This window comes from Vicugna pacos, chromosome 7, assembly GCF_048564905.1.
Source record: "Vicugna pacos chromosome 7, VicPac4, whole genome shotgun sequence".
NCBI classification, from domain to species: Eukaryota; Metazoa; Chordata; class Mammalia; order Artiodactyla; family Camelidae; genus Vicugna; species Vicugna pacos.
In genome coordinates this window covers 56,979,402-57,001,160 of record NC_132993.1, presented here as the reverse complement: position 1 = coordinate 57,001,160, position 21,759 = coordinate 56,979,402, and the positions used below count along the sequence as shown (strand labels likewise).

Here is a 21,759-nt window from a genome sequence, read left to right as displayed (position 1 = left end):
CTTCTCATCTGAAACAGACACACAACAATAAACACATGAAATTTAACATGATAGAGTTCAAGGCACTAGACATTAGACAATTAAAACAAAAAAGGAAAGAAATTCCTGAGAGACAGAAAATGAAGGGTCAAGGTGGCTAAAATTTCTAAGACAAAGTATCTGCAAAGAGAGCTACATAGGAAGAGAATCCCAGAGCTCTGCTGAGTCCAGACGTAGCAGGCAGCACAGGGGGGATCAGAGCCCGCAGACAAGGCAGCTGTCTGAAGATGTGGAAAGAATCATCTGAAAGGTAATGGAAAAGAACCCTCAGCACTCAGAAAGGAGCTGGAGTAATACCTGTTTCGACCAGCTAGACTAGAACATGTCAAAACTCACAAAGAATTGGCTAGAGTCCCAGGAAGGCTCTTGCTTCAGTAAGTAAGGAGTGACTAGATAAAATGATGCTCTGTTTCTGCTTAACAAATCACCCCCCCTTTTTTCTTAACCAGTAAATTAAGTGCATCCCTGAACAAAGGTAATAATACATATAGCTAATCTAGGCATAATATACTATAAATATATATGTGTGTGTGTGTGTGTGTATATGGAATACACAAATATCCATCTCCCAACATGGTTCAGTTTACAATACCTGATATCCATAGACGAGAAGCATCCAAAGAAACAGAAAAATATGACATAATGAGAGGAAACAATTCACTGAAACCCACATAGAACTGATACCGATGTTAGAATTAGTAGAAAAAAAACATTAAATAGTATAACTGCAGTCCATATTATAAAAGAGATAAGTAGAGATGTTGACAGTTGGAAAGAAAGATTCAAATTAAACTTCTAGAATTGAAAAAAATCTTTGAGCTGAGAATTACATTGGATGGAATTATTTGCAGATTTGATATTATAAAAGAAAATGATAGTAAAAGCGACAATATAGCAATGCAAACTATCTAAATTAAATATAGGGAAAAAAATGAACAACTAATCTGTGTGTCAGGTTGGAAGCCTGGAAGAATGTAGAGGAGACAGGAAAAAACATTTGAAGAAATAATGGCAAAAATAATTCTAAATATAATGAAAACCATAAACCCACAGATTGAAGAAGGTCAACAAAACTCAAGGTAAGGTACATGAAGAAAATTTTATCAAGACACATCATAACCTACATGCCCCAAAACAGGAATGAACAGAAAACCTTAAACCAAAGACAAAATAAGTACAACAGAAGATTTGTTAATAGAAATAATGCAAGTGAAAAAGCAGATAACTAAAATCTTTAAAATAAAGAAAGAAACAAAACTGTTAACTCAGAATTCCATATTCAGCAAAAATATGCAAAGGAAAGATAAAGCAAAGACACTTTGAGACACACAAAAGTTGAGAGAATTACTAGCAGATCCACATTACAAGAAAGAATAACGGAACTTGGTCAGACAGGAAAAATGATGTCATAGGTAATATGGATCTATATAAAAAATGAAGAACACAGTAAATGGTAACTATGTGGGTAAATAAATTAGGTATTTTTCATCTTATTTCAGTATCTTTAAATTATAATCAACTGTTTAAACAAAAATAACAATTTACTGTGCAACTTGCAATACGTGTAAAAGCAACTTGCTTGAAAACTCCAGCACCAAACAGAAGGTATGAAAGGAAAGTATGCTAGTGTAAAGTTTGCCTACCACGTAGACTGTGACATCATATCATTTGGTATGTTCCCTCTATGCCCACTTTGGTACAAGTTTTTTTTTTTAATCATAAACGGGTGTTGAATTTTATCATATGCTTTTTCTGCATCTACTGAGATGTTCATGTGGTTTTGTCCTTTCTTTTGTGGATGTGGTGTATCACATTGATTGATTTGCATATGTTGAACCATCCTTGTGTCTGTCCCTGGGATGAATCCAACTTAATCATGGTATATGATCTTTTTTATGTGCTGTTGGATTCTGTTTGCTAGTATTTAGTTGAGGATTTTTGCATCAATGTTCATCAATGATATTGGCCTGTAACTTTCTTTTTTGGTAGTGCCTTTGTCTGGTTTTGGTATCAGGGTGATGGTGGCTTCATAGAATGAGTTTGGGAGTATTCCCTCCTTTTCAATCTTTTGAAAGAGTTTGAGAATTGGTATGAGTTCTTCTTTGTATGGTTGGTAGAATTCCCCAGTGAAACCACCTAGGCCAGGGCTTTGGTGGTAGAGAGGTTTTTTATTGCTGATTCTATTTCATTTCTAGTAATCAGACTGTTCAAGTAGTCTATTTCTTCTTGAAATAGTCTTGGTGGACTGTATGTTTCCAGAAACGTGTCCATTTCTTCTAGGTTGTCCAATTTGTTTCCATATAGTTCTTCATAGCATTCTCTTATGTATTTTTGTATTTCTGTAGTATTGGTTGTAATTTTCCCATTTTTCTTTCTTATTTTGTTTCTTTGAGGTATCGCTCTTTTCTTCTTGGTAAGCCTGGCCAGAGGTTTGTCAATTTTGTTTACTCTTTCAAAAAACCAGCTATTGATTTCATTCTTTTTTTCTATTGTTTTTAAATCTCTATTTTATCTATTTCCTCCTTGATCTCTATTATTTCCTTCCTTCTGATAACTTTAGGTTTTGTCTGTTCTTCTTTTTCTAATTCTTTTAGGTGATAGGTTCGGTTGTTTACTTGAGATTGTTCTTATTTTCTGAGTAAGGCCTGTATCACTATGAACTTCCCTCTTAGGACTACTTTTGCTGCATCCCGCATCATATCACTTGAAAGTAGACTCTGATCAAGTAAAAATGTCTGCAGTAAATGCTAAAACAAGCACTCAATTAGCAGCATAATGAGTTATAGCTTTTGCACCAATAAAGAAGTTAAAATGAAATTGTGAGCAATACTTAATCCAAAGAAGGTAAAAAGAGGAAAAAGGGAACAAAGAACTGGTGGGGCAAATAGAAAAACAAGTAACAAGTAAATGAAAAGACAAGCCACAGACTAGAAGAAAATGTTTGCTAATCAAACATCTGATAAAGTAATTATGTACAGAATAGATAAAGAACTTCTAAAACTCCACTACTTCAAAAAAAGAAAGGTTTGAACAGATATTTTTCATCAGATAAGTAAATGAAAAATAAACATATGAAAAGATGCATAACAACATAAGTCATTAAGGAAACACATATTACAAACACAGTAAGACTTTACTCATACCTAGTAGAAAGGCTAAAATTAAAAAGATAGACTATGGCAGGTGTTGGTGAGGATGTGGAAGAACTAGAATTCTGTTATACTGCCCATATATACATGGAAAATAAAATGGAATACTTTGCAAAAAAGTTTGGCAGTTTTTCTTTTTAAGTTAAAGATAACATTTGTTGTGTAATCCATTCACATTACTCCTAGTTACCCCAAAGAAATAAAAGCATCAGTCCATATAAAGACTTGTGCACAGATGTTCATAGGAGCTTTATTTGAAATATGCCAAAATTGGAAACAACCTTACTGCCCCTTAACATGTGAACAAATTATGGCATATTCATACAATGGAATGTTATTTCAATAATAAAACATAATAAATCTTTTATATGCAGCAACATTTATATATTTCAAAATAATTATGCTGAGTGAAAGAAGCCAGACCAAAAAAAAAAAAACAAAAACACATACCCTATAATTATACTTACATAAAATTCTAGAAAATTGCATAAATCACATCAGTGTTTGCCTGAAATCCAGTGGGACCAGGGAGCAGGAAAAGCGAGGAACTGAAATGGGATATGAGGAAATTTTTAAAGATAATAATGTGTTATTTACCCTGATGGTTAGAATTTCTCAGGTGTATGCATATGTCAAAACTTTTCTATTTGTATACTTTAAATATGCTCTATTTACTGTATGTCAGTTACATTTCACAAAGATTTTTTAATGCTAATAATATTAGGTGTTCCTTTTTCTTTGCTTTTCTCAAAGACTGTATAAGTATAAAAACCTTATTCTGGTTCTTTTAGAAAAAAATGCTATCTTGCAATTGTAGATTTATAATTAGAATATACTACAAATTTGTAAAATAAATTATTTTGACAATCAGGTTAAAAAGCTCATCAAAAAACTGCATAGATAATAGGTTAGTAAAGTGGTAATTCCTATTTCTTGAACATGATAATGTTCAAAGATTCAATTGTTTGTTTTTATTAATATTCTTTGTCCATTCTTCTTGGTCCTGTGTAGGCCACTTTTAAAACATGTGGTAATTGTGATGCACACAGAAACATTAGTATTCTGTATCGTTCAGTAGAATTCAATCAGTTAAATAGACAAAACTTTGTATTTATGTGCCCGTAGAGTGACGATTCATGGTGGATTTTAAAGGCTTCTTCTCTCACACAGCCATCAGTCAAAGTGACAGTATTTTTTAGATTAACTTTGGATTCCCCAGCACAAATTAATTAATCTGTCCACTACTTCCTATCTCAGTGTTTCAATCAGCCAACAAATAAAGCCAATCAAGATTTCAATTCTTTGCTGATTAGCCAATAAACTGTGACAGTGGACTTGTGGCAGGACTTCTGGGACTCTCATAGAAGCTTATTTATAGATGTAGCACTGCTGTGATCAGTCTCTAAACCAAAAATAAGAACATTGTGTTTTCTTCCCAGTTACTTTTATCAAGGAAAAAAAAAAACCTTTTCAGGTGGAGATAAAACTGTTAAAACAACTTGCTGCAAAGACACTCTCCTTGAGGTTGTATTAATGACAGTTTGGTGATGCTATTGCTTTACTAGCATCAAATTGTAGAAATGTTATGGAATTTTAGAATTTAAAAAATGCTTTTGTTCAAATGAAAGGATGCATGCTAGAGCTGTCACTATTTCCTCATTGTCGAGAATCCTTATAAATAAGAATCCTAAATATTCTTCATACTGAAAGAGAATTACTTCTTGCTTCTTAAAGATTTATGATAGAATAAACTTTACTGTATATCCTGAAGTTAGTCTAGTACATATGCTGTACCTGGAAAATCCTTCTTACTGGAGAACAGACCTGCCGAGGGGAAGGGATATGAACTGGGAGTCAGAAACCTGGGTTAGTCCAGACTTGCCCAGGGACAAGTTGCATGAGATTGAGAAAGTCTCTTAATTTATACAATCTTTGGTTTTCTCTTGTGTGAAATTAAGGATATAGACTAAATAACCTCTAAAATTTGATGGCTCAGCAAAACATGCTAGTGTCTTTTTTCTTATAAAGACTAGATCTAGACATTTTTTCCTGTCCTTGTTTTCACCACCATCACTTTTTGAAGCTTATCCAAATATCAGTGACCTCATAAACTTGACACTGAGCTGTAAGCAAATGTAAGATGAGGTTGGTGACCTTCTGGTTCCCCATTTGACTTTGCATTCAGTTTCTTCACCTCTTGCCTGGGGAGCAAGAGGGGAAGGAAATGAAAGAAATCAATCCTGTTCCTCAGAGTATATGGATACCATCTATCCGTCCTGACAGGCCATGACCCTTGGCATTCTAATCTTCTAGCCATTCTACTTGGTTTCTTAAAGATTTTAGCCCCTGTATAACAATTGTTACTTTAGTGCCTACTCCTATCATCTTGGCAAGTGATCCCTCAGTTCCCTGACTTCTCCACTCCTTGGTGTATTTATTTCTGACAGTTTTGCCCATACCACTTCCAGTTTTATGCCAGAAAGTGAATCTTTTCTAAAAATCTCTATTTTGAATGTTTTACCCTTTACACCAACCATCTCCTATCCTTTCATATGAGTTGTTCCAGTACATACACGACTAAAATTCTTTGACTTCAAGAAACATTAATTGTAATGTATTGTCCATCATTTTAGTCACACCCTTGAAAATTCAGTTCCTCTCTCACTTCCTGTTTACACTGCCTTGCAAAGTCAGCCTTATATGTTACTTGTGTTCAGAGTTTTTATGTGGTTCACATAACATTGCCTGAAAAACCAATTGTTCTCTACTCTTACGCTTGCTTTCCTACTTTCTGTGATGACTTTCTCTGTCATAATCCATTGAGAAAATATAAGCCAGAAATCTGAAACTCCCTTATCCTTCCACCAACAAATCTACTTTTTTACTTGCAAAAGTACCCAACTTCTCTTTCTCCACATTATAATAAAAGAAGCATTTCTGCTTATCAAATTTCTGTTCTTTCCATTTCAGTCCTGAGCCTAATTCTCTATTGTCTCTGAATGGTTCTTATATTTTTGATGATTTTCCTTATAAACTTCATCTTCATTCATTTCTTCTCTACTAAATTAATCCCATTGAAATCCACAAATTCTTTGTTATCTCATAAAATCATACAAAAAATTTAAATTGGAAACATCCTTTCTTCAGTAAACAAATCCTATGTAATTTCTTTGTTCCCTTCTATATCATGCTATTTCCAAATTTCTTACTAAAATTGACAATTCTCATATACTCTTCGACCCATTCCAGTCCATCATTTAAATAGTTCTTACACATCACTCTTTAAAATCCCTTTTAATTCATTAGAGACCTCAATATTGCCAAATCCAAGTGACACTTTTCTGTTTCTGTACTGCTCAGAATCTAAGCAGCTTTAAGATTTTCATATGCAACTTTTAACTTATAGCAGTCATGGAAATATGCCACTCAGATCTCTCTTCAAGAAAGAAATTGCCATTTAGCTGCAAGGAATGAAATTAGCTGACAGTCTTCAGCCTTAGTGCCTTCAAGACCTGCTTCAGCCTTTTAGCTCAGAATTCTTCCCAGGCAGCCCCAGACAATGACTGTGGATGGCAGGAGTACCAGAGTCTGGCCATTTCTGCCAAATGCAGGTCTCTTCAAACAGGCAGTTCATTATTCTCTACTATAGGGTTGTTTTTTCCCTTTGCACCACTAATAAGAAGGCATAATTATTTTATTTATATGTGTCTTCCAAATAGATATCAGGTTTTCTGAAGACAGAGCTCTTATAAAGTCCCAAGGAATGCCCAATTTCTAACACAGCATTTATAAACTATATTCCAAATAAATGTTTATTAAATTGATAAGTGATGAGAAAGCCAGTGCTTCAATATTTTATGTATTTATCTTTCAAAAATTAATCTTTAATTTTTCTAACATTATAATATGTGCTATAAGCATGATAAAATAATCCAACCTGAGATAGAAATTACAGTCATTCTGACATTACCTTCTTTAGTTTTTATTCTTTTGGTTTTAGTTTAAATATTTTATTTATTTTTAAAAATTAACCACTGTTTTATGTTATAAGCATAATAGAATTTAAATGCTTTCAAGGTCTTTGCCAGCCTATATGGATGATACCAAAGACCAACAAACAGGTGTAAAAATCAATCACAGTACTGAGTTAGTCCACTAATGTAATAAAGTCTCTTCTCCCTACACACACACGCACGCACGCACGCACACACAACGAGTTCCTGATTTTTAAAATAGCACAACTGTTGAGAAACGGTGGGGAGCAAGCAGAAATGTGTGTGTGTATGTATAGAGTAGTATTGCTTCCTCTGTTTGATCCTGTTACTGATACTCTGCCCTTATGGCACTTTGTACTGACTGCTTGAATAGTTACACAGAAAAAAAAAAGCTCTATGCATGAATAAAGAGAAATGACAACACACAGGGGCTTAATTCCCAACTGAAAGTAAGAAAAGAAAAACAAATGCTTTAAAGATGTTGTTTTGCTCAAATGACAGCAAAAACTATGTAAAGTTTAGTCAGATTACCAAATACAGTGGAAAAGCCTAATAGTAAATTGTAGAAGTTAAGAAAGTAAGTCTGTGCATCAGTGATATGAGACTGAGAACACACTTTTGACATTTAATTTATAAGGATTTTTATAGTATGCTAAGTGACTTCCCAAAACAAAATTTAAGCTTCTAATTGTTTTTACTTTCACAGTTACAGATCCAAGAGCATGTAGCACATTATTAAATTGCTTCCTTCATTTCAATAGGTCTTCAATAATACCAATATTACCTAATATTATGTTAGAATTTTCTAGGCATTGAAAAGTAGATTGATGATGAGGCACAATATTTAATGTAATTCTGGTTAAGAAATTGTATAAACTGTATTGTAAGCTAAGTATAGTTAACTTTCATATGATTTATTTAAGTTCAGCATTTTAATTCTAACCTATTAACCACTATGCCTGTTAATCAGCAATTATATTTGCATAACACAAAGAGAAAAAAGACATTCTATACAAAATAAAAAATTTAGGTGGAAATTAATTGAGTAACATTTTTCAATGTTTTATCTGGCTTTATTTTTTGTTTTATTTTTTTTTATGTGTATGTGTTTGTTTGTTTTGTCTATTGTATTATAAACTAAGAAAGATTCTTTCTTTAGAAGTTCCTTAGAAATATCCTGTAAGGAAACATAAAGAAAGAATCTATATATTTCCTGAAAATCATAATCGAACTTTAAGTACTCGGAAGGCATAGGCTGTTGACAGTTTTCCCAGGAAATCATTTGTAGTGCTCTGCTCATATCTGTTTGCAAATTACATTGCACCAATCATTCAACTTTGTGTGATCTTATAATTATTAACATGCAAATCCGGCAACATTTGGTTCAGTTTGATTAACTGTCCCAGGAAGAGCAGCAGTTTAACGTGAAGAGTAATTAACTGGCAGATAAAGGCTAATAGGTGTCCTCAAACCTCTAAATTGCTCTAGGTTTTGTTCTTCAAAAAGAAAAGCCATTCTATTCCATCCAAAATAATCAAAAGCCAACACATACACATCACTATTCTTATACAGCTTTATAAAATGCCAAACTCATGACAAGCAACTGGAAAAGTTACTTGATTCCAACAGCAGCCCAGCAAACTAATTTACCTACTTAGTTGAGAAATACATTAAATAGTTCTGAGACTGGTAGATTCAGAGCATTAGCGACCATGGCAGGGGTTGCCAGCGTTTTTGTGGAAAGGACCCCATAGTAATTATATTAGGTTTTGCAGTCCGTAACAGTCTCTGGGGTGCTACTCAATTTTGTCCTTGTAGCATGAACACAGTCTTAGATAATACATAAATAAATAAGCGTGTTTATGTCCCCAAAACATGTGATTTACCCATTCAGGCAGTGGGCTGGATTTAGCTCCTGGGTTATAGTTTGCTGACGCCTGTATGAGAGAATCAAAAGGGGTTTGAGATGGAAAGAGATCAGAGGTGGCAGTCTGATAAAGCAATGCTCCTCAGGAAGAGAGAAGTAATTTGGAAGGCAGAGATGGCCCTTTGAATCTGGGTGGTGAAGGAAAAAAAAAAAAAAAGAAACAAGAACTGAATGATGCAACCCCTCTTCTCTCTGTAAAATAACACATATGCTAAAGAAACTTAATGTATTAAATCAAGAGAAGAGGGTGCTCTTGATTTAAGAAATTATAAGCCACTGAAACTTCTCACCCTTCTCTGCATACAACTGTTATTTATTTCTAGCCCAAGGGGGCAAAAAAAAGATATTTCAAACAAAACAAAAAATGGAAGAAAACATCCAAACATAATTTCTATAAAAAGAATTTGTAATATGAGACTTAGAGTGCTGTAATTTGGAGCTTGGCAGATTTAGAAAATGCAGTCTCAACAGAGAAAATTTGTGCTTCATTGTACAAAGTGATGAGCCTACTGGTAAAGACAGAGCCTATTATTTAAGAACACTTTGTGGCATTGGCCAGTAAATGATGAGAGATGGATAGGGAAAGCCCTGAAGATAGTAAGTAAAGATCTGAGACATTAAGCTTAAAAAATTACTGCCTGATAGAATTTGTAGTTATTCAAACACATATTGACAAAAATAATACAGACCCTGAGTTTATTAATTTCTTTGAGGAAACTGTATTATAAAAGAAACTCCAATCCTAGCCTGCAGAAGCTTGTCTTGGTGCCCTGCATCAGGAGAGGATTAGCAGTTAAAGTTAGAATCCACACTCCAGTTTTGATATGACAAAGGGGGTAATGTACAAGGAATAGCATTCTGGAGCGCGAAACTGGTTCTAAGCACATAAGTTATGTTTAGGGTGACCTAATTGTTGGTGGCCAGGAACCAGCGACTGCTAAACACTACCTCTTTACCCCTCATATAGAAAGGAGTTTTAATGAGCAGTATTGCTCCTTGTCCATCAATGTGAAATGAGTGAGGTTGAACCAGATGAGTTACCATTCAGTTTACAGGTTATTAGATGCTGAGAAGACACCTATGAACCTGATCTGGAAAGCTGAACTGGCCCAGATGTAGATCTAGTAGTAACTTGTGGCTGACTCATAATTTTATACCCCAAATCAAATTTCTCCCATTTATTTTGTAAAAGAGCCCCGTTTTTCACCTGGACACGTATCTTAGTCTGTATTTCCCAACCTCCTTTGCAGCTCGAGGTGACAATGAGATTTAGTTCTGGCCGAGGACTTGTAAGCAGAAATGCTACATGGAACTCCTAGGAAGGCTGATTAACAGTGCTGACCCAGTTGTTGAGCACACCTGGATTGCTCTCCCTCCCTTCTCTTTGTCTGGAAGAATGGAACATGGTGGCTGTACTGTCCGTGTATAGTAGTGTGTGCTCTGACCTTGAGTGTGCAAGTCAGCCTAGCAGAGAGCAGTTAAATGACTTTATGGAGCTTTCATATCATCTTAGGATGCCTTATTTTTTTATTGTTGTTGCTGGGGCTTTTTATTATTTTTTTTGTTTGGTGATGTTTGTTTTGTTTTCATTTTAATGTGAGAGAATAAATTCTAGTGTGTTTAATTCAACTTCTTATTGTTATAAGCACTTGAACCTATTCCTCACTGATATAAATGTCCATATATTTTAATGAATGCTCAGAACACTTTCTTGATGGGGCTTCAGCACAGGTAGAACTAGGAGCGTTACCAGAATGTTTCCTCCTAATTTTTCAGAGGACCATTAGTAATTATAGGGAGTAACTGTGAGTCTTTAGAACATTTGTCTGAAGGGATTGCATGTGAGTATCACAGGAACAGTTTATCTTTTCTTCAGCATTTTGCTAAATATTTAAATTGTACAGAAATTAAATGAACAGTCCATTTAGATGTGCACAGACTTCAGTATCCACTATCAGGTAGACTCTTACATGGGAGCTATAATCGTGAAATGCCCTGATTTAAAAATAAAACCATTCTAATAGTTAAAGAAACAAATCAATCTCACATACTTTACATATATCAAATTATTTGCCCTATTAGTTTCCCAAGCTTATTGTCATAATGAACTTAAATTAAAATAGACATGACCAGGGTTCACTATTTTTTAAAATAAGTTACTTCTCACTGAACTGCTATAAACCTTTGATTTACTGCAATTTACTATGATTTCCTGAGTTTTTGGCCTAGAGGAGGGTGGTGCAGATACAAAACACCAAAAAACACCAAATGTTGTTTCAAAACTTAATAAAATATTTCCCTTCTATTTATCATAGGGACCATGAAGAATTATGTAATATCTCTCACTATGATGAGAATAACATTGATTTAATCTTTAAGAAATAGCTTTAGAATTTGGTTAGAATCTCTATATATTTGGTTCTGCAGTTCATAGAGTATCAGACATCTGGGTGAAAACTATTGGTGTATCTGCTGGCATAGCTACATTTTATTAGTTAAATGTATCATTTTTTCTATTTTTATCAAAAATTTCCTTTATATATTCTATAGGAAGAATAACTTAAACTTGGAACCACATTTCGAACTGTTAATAGGACATCTTGATTTGAAAGATCAAAGCCTATTTTGAAGTTGTCAAAGGCACGTTTGAATGTCTTTCTAATATCTAATTATTCTCAGACATCAAATAAGAAGCTGTTTAACTATGAAAGATGAAATTGATGGAGAACTTGTTTCTGTCAGAAAGCTTACCATTTAATGTTACACATAATAGGATATTTGGGCACCTCCCCCTGCCCCCAAATTATGTCCCTGAGTAGGAGATACTATTGCTAACAGGTCAATGTTTCTTTCTTTTTTTCCTTTCCTGTAAGTCCTTTTATTGCCATCACAGAGAATATATAGGTATTTAAATTTTGACAGTAATTGTAGCATGATACATCCAATTTTGACTTGCTTATTAATACATTTATAGATAGAAAATTAGGCCTCTAACAGTAATAGGGACCAGGAGATTGCTGCCATCAAAAAACTTTTTTTTTTTTTTAAAGTAACAGAAGAGGTAACATCTAATTGAGGTAATGGGCATGTGGGTGTACATTACATGATTTCTTTATATTCATGCATAATATTCGAATATGTATGTAGAATATGTTTCCTAAAGATTTAAGTGAATTTCTAAAAGCCAGTTAATTATCATATATATATATATATAATAGCAAATTACAGAGTTCTGTATCCTTTCTAATGTTTTGGAGCTGTTGTAGAGTTTATTTTGATTTTTGTGGAAAGATGTGCATATTTCATTATTTATATTTTGGATGTACAAATCTGAGATGATTTTGATAGTAAACAGCATTACTGATTACAATTCAGATACATTGTCCAAAGTGAAAAAGCCTCATCTCTATCAATAATACATTATTTTTTATTTATGAATCTACTGACTTTTACCAGCGTGTTCGCTTGATATTTCACAAAGCAACTACACTTGTGAAAAGGAACACTGTTTTTGTTGTTGGATTTCTCATTTGTTTCCATAGTTGTGTGAAAGGGCAATTCTGTCCTCCATGAGTGACTTGAACATTATGTATTGGTACAGATAAATACTGCCTAACTGCAGACTGCTTTACTTTTTTTTTTTGTTTTTATATATTGGTGGAAGAGTGAAACTGCCTGTAGTTCTTTTCATTTATTATCGCCAAAACTGATGGCTAATACCTTAATTCATAATGATATCATGCCAGAATGAACTCTGCAAGGTAATAAGAGTACACTTCATTTTACTCTGAACATCAGGAGAATGATGATGTGCTTTAATATTACCGTTAAGGGTAGATTTCATTGGGAAGTATCTTCTTGCATTCTTGATCTCAGGTGATCCATCGTCTGTGACTTCTCAAGAGTCTCTAATGTGTGTTTAATTCAAGGAGTTGGATACCATGACTGTGGCTCTAAGAAGGCAGCGTGCTTCTGAAATAAAAACCAGAGAGAAAAGAAAGCTACTTCTAGTTATGTTCACTAAGGTTGGAAATTTTCCCAGACCATAGGTTTCTTATTCTAGCATTAAAATCTAGCCAAATTCATAGTCTTAAGTCATATCTTGGATTTATTTCTAAATTTGATGTCGGGGAGAAATACTGTGCGAAGTGTATTTTGTGTTTTGCATCATTTACTGCATATTTAGTGTGAGAAGATGAACTGTTTTCCTTTATATATGTGTGTGTATGTTTGTGCTTTCATCTTTTGTTACTCATTATCTTTCACTGTTTTAGAAGAAAACTAACTAAAAGGAAAAAAAAAAAACTTGATCTGCTACATTAATTTACATTGATTCACTGGTAGCTACAGCCAAGACTGTTAAAGTGAATAGGTAATTACCTCGTTGTGAATCTTTCCAAAACAAATGCCTGTACACACAGAACAAGCTGACTGGCCCACAAGGCTGATGCTCTGGCTTTCACAGATCTTAGAAATGCAGAGTTCTTGGATTCCTTGCCCAATATAGAGGGTTTTTAGCATTTAATGTGAATAAAAATTATCATTTTTTTAATTTAGTATTATCCAGTCCTTTTTGTATTAAAGGCATTTTCATTTACAAAGAAAACCAGTAGTGACTATAGAGGCAAAACACTTGGTAGGACATAAGTAGTAGCAGCTACTGAGCGCCTGCTGCATACGCAGTGGGATATATCATGCAAGGAAGTTACTGGTATAACACAACTGTGACATAAAAAATCTATATATGTGTGTAGCAAATGAGGGGCCAGAGACCAAAGCATGTAAACAATCTGACCTTATATTATTCACCTAGGACCCCATGCCACACCATTTTTACTCCAACCGTCTTGCACTCACAAATAGTAAATTAGAGAATGTAAAATAATTTAAACATTATAAGAAAAGAGCCATATGCTATCTTTTATTTCAGGATCAGCATCTATTGAACACAGTGATTCTATCAGTCATTTTGTATCCTCAGCACACAGGAAGAAACATACATTCCTTGCCTGGAGGTGGCTTACACTGCAGTGCAGAGAAAAATAAGTTAACAAATTATTATTATAAAAGTACTCATACCACAGCAGAAGTAAGGTGAATGACTAGAAAGAGAAGCAGATAAATAAATTTGTCTAGAGAGTCAGGAGATTATGCAGAGTCAGTGATCTCTAAGGAAGATTGTTAATGATGGAAAAGTGTCTTACCAGTTAGAAGAGGATCTGAGCGGGTTTCTAGACCCTCCCAAGCCATAGCATAAAATCACCTGATGCATGCAGAGAGCAAGGAGGAATTTGACTCTCCTGTTACCTGTTGATAGGGGCATGTGGTAAGATATTTTATTGAAATCTTGAGGGCTTATCCTCAAGATTAAGATCAGACTCCAATTCGCAGGTTAAGAGAACTATTGAAAAGTGTCATCGTGTTGATATTTGAAGATTTTCATTTCAGAAATTTAATGCTAGCAATGATATGGATAAAGGGGACAGATGTCACCAATGGCAGTGACATTATTGGGGAGACTATGAAAGGTCAAGTCTTGTTTTATTTTCTTTATGTATCAACAGCATCCATTTGTTGTCCTCTCCGTGGTATTTAACACGGTTGTAAAACAGCCTTTATTTTCAAAACAGTTCTTCCCCCTTTTTGTTCCCATGATCTTAGCTAGGGATCTTTTAAGATGCTAATTGGGGAGGGAGAAACAGAAGATGAGTAAAAGAAGCTAGCATGTGTAGGATATTTTCAAGAGGCTTGAATAAAGAAGAAAAGGTTCAGGGAGAGCTTATGAAGGCTGGGAGAGGATGGATGTGTTCATACTCTGGGAAGAACTAATAAGGAAAAAAAACTGAGGAAGGAGAAGGAAAGCACCTCAAAGTAAACCAGGGAATGAGGGCAGAAATCACACACACACACAAAAGGCTAAATTTTATTTTTTAAATGATCAAATTTTACATGTTACAGTCTATCTTCCACGATGACTGAAACTAAAATCAGTCCTTTTTTTTTTTTTTTTCTTTTTCCCCAGATCCAGGAGATGGATACATGTTAAGCTGAGAATGTGGGAAGAAGCCTGGTGCTCCTCTGAACACTGCCCAGAGCCCTGGAATAACAGGTATGTGTCTAGTTTTTCCTAAGAATAAAAACAGAGTCTATAAGCAATGCTTATATAAAAAGAGAAAGGGCTACTTCAGTCCTCAGTGTTTGTGAAAAACACTTCATAATCTCTGGCATATGAGCAGTATGTCAAAAAAAATTAATAGCGTGCATGCCACATACTTGTAGAATTTGTGAAGTTAATAGAGCTCATGATGAGCGTGCTATCAAGTTCAAATATTTTGAGTATGTTGTACTTTTTCTTTTTCATTGTTTACTGACAGGGTCTAGGACAGAGAACCTAGCAAAGTTTGGTGTACTCATAAACGTATGAGCTGGCATTTCTTGCAAAGACAGCGTATTTCTTACAAATATTATTTTTTCAAGGTTTTAGGATAAACAATTTAGGAAAATATCTCTTAGCCTTCCTTTCCAATGAAATTTCTAAAATCTATTTCTTTACTGTTGATGCTGTCCATTTTTGTTTTAAAACGTGTATTGAATTCTTCCAGTGTGGCAGGCACAAGCTAGGTGATGTGGATGCATCATTCACCTAATCCTCACGTCAGCCTTACGTGAGGTGTTATGCAGGTAGGGCAGGTTACCGTTTGGGATCATGTAGTTAATAAGTGGTATATCTTAGAGGATTACTCTTTGTTCTGATAATTCTGCTTTTATGAGTGCCTTGGTTTTTTACCATATAGTAAAATTTTGCTTAATATTTTCATTGTTTTATTAATTCAGTCAACATAGTTTATTGAGTGCCTACTCTGTGCTAAGCAGCATGCTAAGTTCTGGTATTTAGTGGTAAGATATGCACATATGGTCCTTCTGTGAATGAGAAATAATTCTGCAACAGTCACACTGACTCCTGTGTGCCAGAAGCCAAATGTATATTCCATGAGTGATGTAGCAGTTGTCATCATGGATGGAGATGTGCTCATACGCATAGAAGAGTAAAGGTGCTGTGGACATTTTTATTTTTAGGAATGAGCGTGTTCATTATACCAGTATAATGAAATCTCCTGAGTTCTTTATGAAAGTATGTCTACTCATAGTCATCGTAACTTTTCCCCAAGGCACTGTCAGCATACATGACACTTAGGATCTGAGCACGTTGGTAAAACTGGGGACAGGGCTCAAATATATGTGTACAGTACTGAGCTCTCTGGGAACAGTAAGACTACGTGTTTGCCTCTGTTATAGGCAGTAGCATGTAAAAAGAGAGGCAAAAACTACAGGATAGCCATAAACCCACTGGAAATCTTATAAAACCATGTTATTTTTTGGGAATGGAAAATGTCATAAAGGAGTTTACTTAACTTCAAGAGCTGTAAGTAATTATGTGCTTCTGTGTATCATATGAGAAGACACGTTGACCTAAAAATCAGAGGGCAAGGATGCATGCATGATTCTACAACTTACTGGCAAAAGACCTTGAACTTCATTTTAATCATTTAAATATTCCTCAGGGACAGCAGTACCTACTCTCCAAATTCAGAGTATGAGGGAAAACTAAGGGAAACAATATGTGAGATTTGTGTATTATAGTTCTTTATGTAGACTGTAAAGAAGTTATGCTAGGGACAGTGGTGGTTCCCAAATAATCCATCTACTCCTCCACATTTGCCAACATTTTGCAGGTGAAGATGATTAGCTCTAATCAATTGGCTTTGAGTAGAAGTGTTGTGTGTCATTCAGAGGCAGGAACGTGAAGAAACCGTACATAACCAATCAGCTATCTATCTCCCTTTCATAACTCCTGGTAGATTTCTGTTTTGAGTGTGAAATATGAGAGAAAAGGGGTGATTACTTGGCACATGCCCTGAGCAGCTGGAAGAATGGATTTGCCTACAGTGAAGATAAGGAAGGCTGTGCATGGGACAAGTTTAGAGGCAGATTCAGAGGGAGTTTTGGAGATGTAAAGTTTGAGATGGTAATTCATACCCAAGTGGAGATGTCATGTAGTCCATTAGATGTATCAGTATCATCTTGCAGGTAATTCTGGACAGGAGGCATAAACAGGGAGATGGCATATGGTTAGTATCTAAGTCTTTGAGACTGATGTTACCAAAGGATGGAATGCAGATACATAAGAGTGATACAGACAGAGCACTAGATCACTCCAACATTATTGAGGTTAGATAGAAGAGGAAGAAATAGCAAAGGAGACTGAGAAAACAACCAACAAGGTAAAAGAAATCGTAGAAGTGTGTGATGTGCTAGAAGTCAAGCAGAGAAAGTATACCAAAAAATAAGGAGTTCCCAACTCTGTCAAATGGTGCTGATTGACAGCTCAAGGAAAATAAGGAGCAAGAAAACTGTTCAGTTAGCAAGATGAGGTTTCCACTATGAACTGTGGCATAGCAAACCATCCTAAAATTCAGGCCTTAAAACGTGAATTTATTGTTATGTCTTCTGGTTCTGTGTGTTGACTCATCCCTGTTGGGTGATCCCCACTTGGGGTCTGTCAAGCAGTTGCAGTAAGGTATAAGTTGGAACTGTAGTCATCTGAAAGCCCGAATGGTCTGAACATCTCTGACGGATCACTCACATGACTAACAGTCGATGCTGACTGTCACCTTGATGCTCAGGCTGGGCTGTGTGGCAGGCAAAAAAGTGACCTCCCAAAGATGGGAACATTAACTATGATTTAAAGGGGCAGTAGATGGAATTAAAGCTGCTAATCACTTGATCTTAAGGTAGGGAAAATTTCCCACTGAAACCAATGTAATCACGGAGGTCCTTAAATGCAGAAGAGGAAAGCAGAAAACTCAATATGAACTGAAGTGATGTGAGGAAGGAAACAGTCATTACTGGCTTTGCAGGTCAAGGAAGGGGGCCACCTGTCAGGGAATGCAAGTGACCTCTAGAAACTGGCAACGGCAAGGAAATGGATTCTCCCCTAGAGTCTCCAGTAGAAAGTGTAGCCCTGCCAGCACTTTGATATTAGCTCAGGCAGATAGATTCCAGAAATCTGACCTGAAAGATAATTATTCTGTTTTAAGATTCTAAGGTTGTAGCAATTTGTTAGGGCAGTTTTATTTGTCACCTCCTCATCTGGCTGAGGTGCCTCTGATCATGAAGACTGCTTACAGAGGCAACACCCTAAGGAAAATTATCCCGGAGATTTAGGCAGAAGCAGCAAGCCTTCTTACAGTACAGTCTCAGGAGTCTCAACATGTCACTTCTGCTACATGCTACTGATGAAATAATTAACTAAGGGGAGCCCAGACTCAGGGGTAGTTGAGGTAGACTCCCCCTATTAACGTGAGGGGCGGCATGCTTGTACCGGAAACAAGGAACTGATGGCAGAGATGCTGAAGAACATCTATCGCAGTGGATGAAAAAGAAAAACAGTATCAGTATAGTAGTGGACTGAAGTTCTGATGGGAGGAGGTTTAAGAGAGAATCAGAGGAGATAAATGGGACAATTAAAAAGTTTTGATATTACTCTGAGAAAGCGAATGCCAAGAAGAGCAAAATGTTAAGTCAGTAGTGGGAAGAGAAGTAGCATCAAAGAAAAATGGTTGAGAGAAAAAAATGATGTTTTGAGCTAACTGTAATGATTTATTAAAGAACCAAATTTTATTATTTTTATATATATGCATGTCTGAATATTACAGAATTATTATTACCAGTATATACCATGTAAGAGTGCTCAAATATATTTTGAAGGAATCCAATCTTAGTTTTGGTTCCAAGGAAGCAGATTTTGAGGCAAATATTTTTGTGTCAATATTTCTTAAGGTATGTACTATGGACTGACTTGTGTCCATTCAAAATTCATATGCTGAAGCTTTAACCCCCGGCGTGACTGTATTGGAGATAGGGTCTTTAAGGAGGTGATTCAAGTTAAATGAGATTATAAGGGTGGAGTCCTCATCTGATCGAACTGGTACTCTTACCAGAAGTGGAAGAGACACCATGTGAGGGCACAGTGTGAGGGCTGTAGTCCGCAAGTCAGCAAGAGAGCTCTCACCAGAACCTGACCGTGCTGGCCCCTGATCTTAGACTCCCAGGCTCCAGAACTGAGAGAAAATAAATTTCTATTGTTTGGGTGACCCAGTCTATGGTATTCGGTTATGGCAGCCTGAGCTGACCAATACAGTGCAAACCCAGGGATGCGGGAGTGAGGGAAAGGGAAAATGAGTGAAGGAGAGGGAAAAAATAGGAAGGAGCATTAAACTGGTCACTGAATATTTTAAGCATAAATGACTGCCTTCTAAATCTTACTTTTTTTAATGAAACTTTTTAAAAATTCATATAGGTACACAGTAAACTAGAAAACTCAGATCTTAAGTATAATTGACTTAAACAATCTGAATAACTAAGACAAATGCATAATTACATTTTCTTTGTAATCTGTATAATGCCCCAATCTGTCTAATTCTTTGGAGTATATGAAAAAGGAGCTTAAGACCAAACTTCTACCAGTGTATAAAATGCCTAACATAAATAAATCAATCTTTAATGTATTACATTTTTCAGAATAACAGTAAGATATGCCCCTCTTCCAGCCACTCACGTCTCTTTGACCTCCCCCATGTATATTTTTGGTTGGTTGTTTTAAGATACTCCTTGAATGATGGCCTTCCCATAAATTTGAGTAGGTAAACAAATTTAAATAACACCTTCAGCAATAACAAAAGTACTTTATATGTACACATTTTTTCCTTATTTAAACCCAAAATTTAATAAGCTTAAAACATAACTTATTCCATTGAACACTCTTGCTACTCATGTAGTATCATTACGTATAATGTTTAACATACTTGTAGCTGTCTTCTTTTTACATCTCTAGAGAAAAAAAAGAATGGATTATTCAAATGACTTAAATCCCTTTGAGACATGGGCCTTACAGCAATACTATAAATTGTGTTTTCCCTCCAAGGTTAGTTGCAATATTGGCCTTGATTTAAAACTCAAGATTCTGTGGGAAATGGCAATGATATTGAGCTCTGACAAATTGAATTGCTCTCAAGGTACTGGAGGCTGACTAATAAATCTTCAGCCTGATCTAGAAAGTATTCTGTACAGGATATTTTTTCTTCTTGAAACACATGTGACACCTTTAAGTGTTATACGACTAGCTGTTTGGTTTACTTAAATTGTATGTTTGGGAGTGATTTCATTCTTGTTATGGTCAACACCCACCTGTCTATGACAGTTGCTATGGATAAGATAAAAAGGAGTATTATTTTGTTTTGTTTTCCATGCAGTATAGCATTTTATCTCTAATGTCTAATTCTTGCATCTCCTAGTAAGATCTGGCAAGGTACTGTTTACTGCTGTATTTGGTGTCGTTTGTAATGCCATGAAAGGGAACACCAGATTTTCATAAGACTGTTCCAGTAATTGGACTTTAAAAAATCTGCCATTTTACTACTGTATATCAAAATATATCAGCACTTTTACTGATACTAAAAAGAACGAAACAGTATGTCTAAAACATAATATGCATTTTAGAAATTTAATGAAGAAGAGATTCAAAAGTGGAATTATGGTTTAAATATAAACCTTTTAACCCAGTATTTGACAAGGCTTTTTAGAGGTCTAATTTAAATATTATTATGTCAGGATATCTTCATGAACTGTTTCTTCTTAAAAACATGCTAAATTTATCTCAGAAACTTCACCATTTTTATTTATTAATTTATTATTTTATTTGTAGATACTGGAGATGTAAATGGCTTGTTCACCACATCTGAAAAAGACTTAGAGATCTAGCTCAGATGCTTTCTCTCTCAAACATACTCCCCTATTGCTTCATCCCATACGAATTTTACTACAGAGAGTTCTAATTTCACTTTGCATCATATAAATAATTTTAAAAATAGAAAGTAAATTCAGATATCATGTCTCTTGTTTCTTTAACTTCATATTCTATCTTCTTGAGGAAGCTTTGCTTAAAAACACTTAACTACATTGTTTGTTTCCTCAAAAATCATGTACCTCTTAATATCAGCATCATCCTTTACATGTCCCATATTTTAATATGGTAAATTTATTTCTCAGATGTGCATATTTTGTTTATACATTTGTTTTGAAAGTTCAACTAGAGTAGGTACTAAGACTTACATATTGAGTAGAAAGAACATGAGAGGCTCAATGGCTTTTGAGTCTATTAGATTCTCTTTGCTATGTATATAATTTGAGTAAAACTGTATTGAGATATAAATTATAACAATGCTATTGCTTCAAAACATTTTATCTTCTACTAAAATATTTTAAGTTAGGCTGTTATATTCACAAAATAATTTAGTCTTTCAAATTATAAAATTCTGTTATGACTAATAGTAAAATAAGAAAAAATAACCCACAACTGAATCAAAGAGTTTGAAATAAATCCTTTTAAATTTATAAGAAAAAAATGACAAAAATAACAAATGTCTAACACTAGGTGATTGGTTAAATCAGGTGTTTAATATGTTCCTATGCTAGGGGTACTATGAAATTATTATCAAACTAGTAAGAACATTCAATGAATTTGAAAGGTTTTTGCTCAAGAGCTATTAAACTAGAAAAGTGGATTTTTTAAGTAAAAAAAGTAAAAAGT

The 21,759-nt window shown here is 34.8% G+C and overlaps 1 protein-coding gene across 2 annotated transcripts in view; it reads left to right on the top strand.

Annotated features, from left to right (window-relative positions):
• The window catches only part of NXPH1 (neurexophilin 1), a 908,922-nt gene that overhangs the window by 842,168 nt on the left and 44,995 nt on the right, over positions 1-21,759 (top strand). For both annotated transcript variants that reach the window (XR_012074464.1, XR_012074465.1), the window contains exon 6: positions 15,133-15,219. The gene's annotated coding sequence lies outside the window, so the exon portion shown is untranslated. The remainder of the gene's footprint in view (positions 1-15,132; positions 15,220-21,759) is intronic.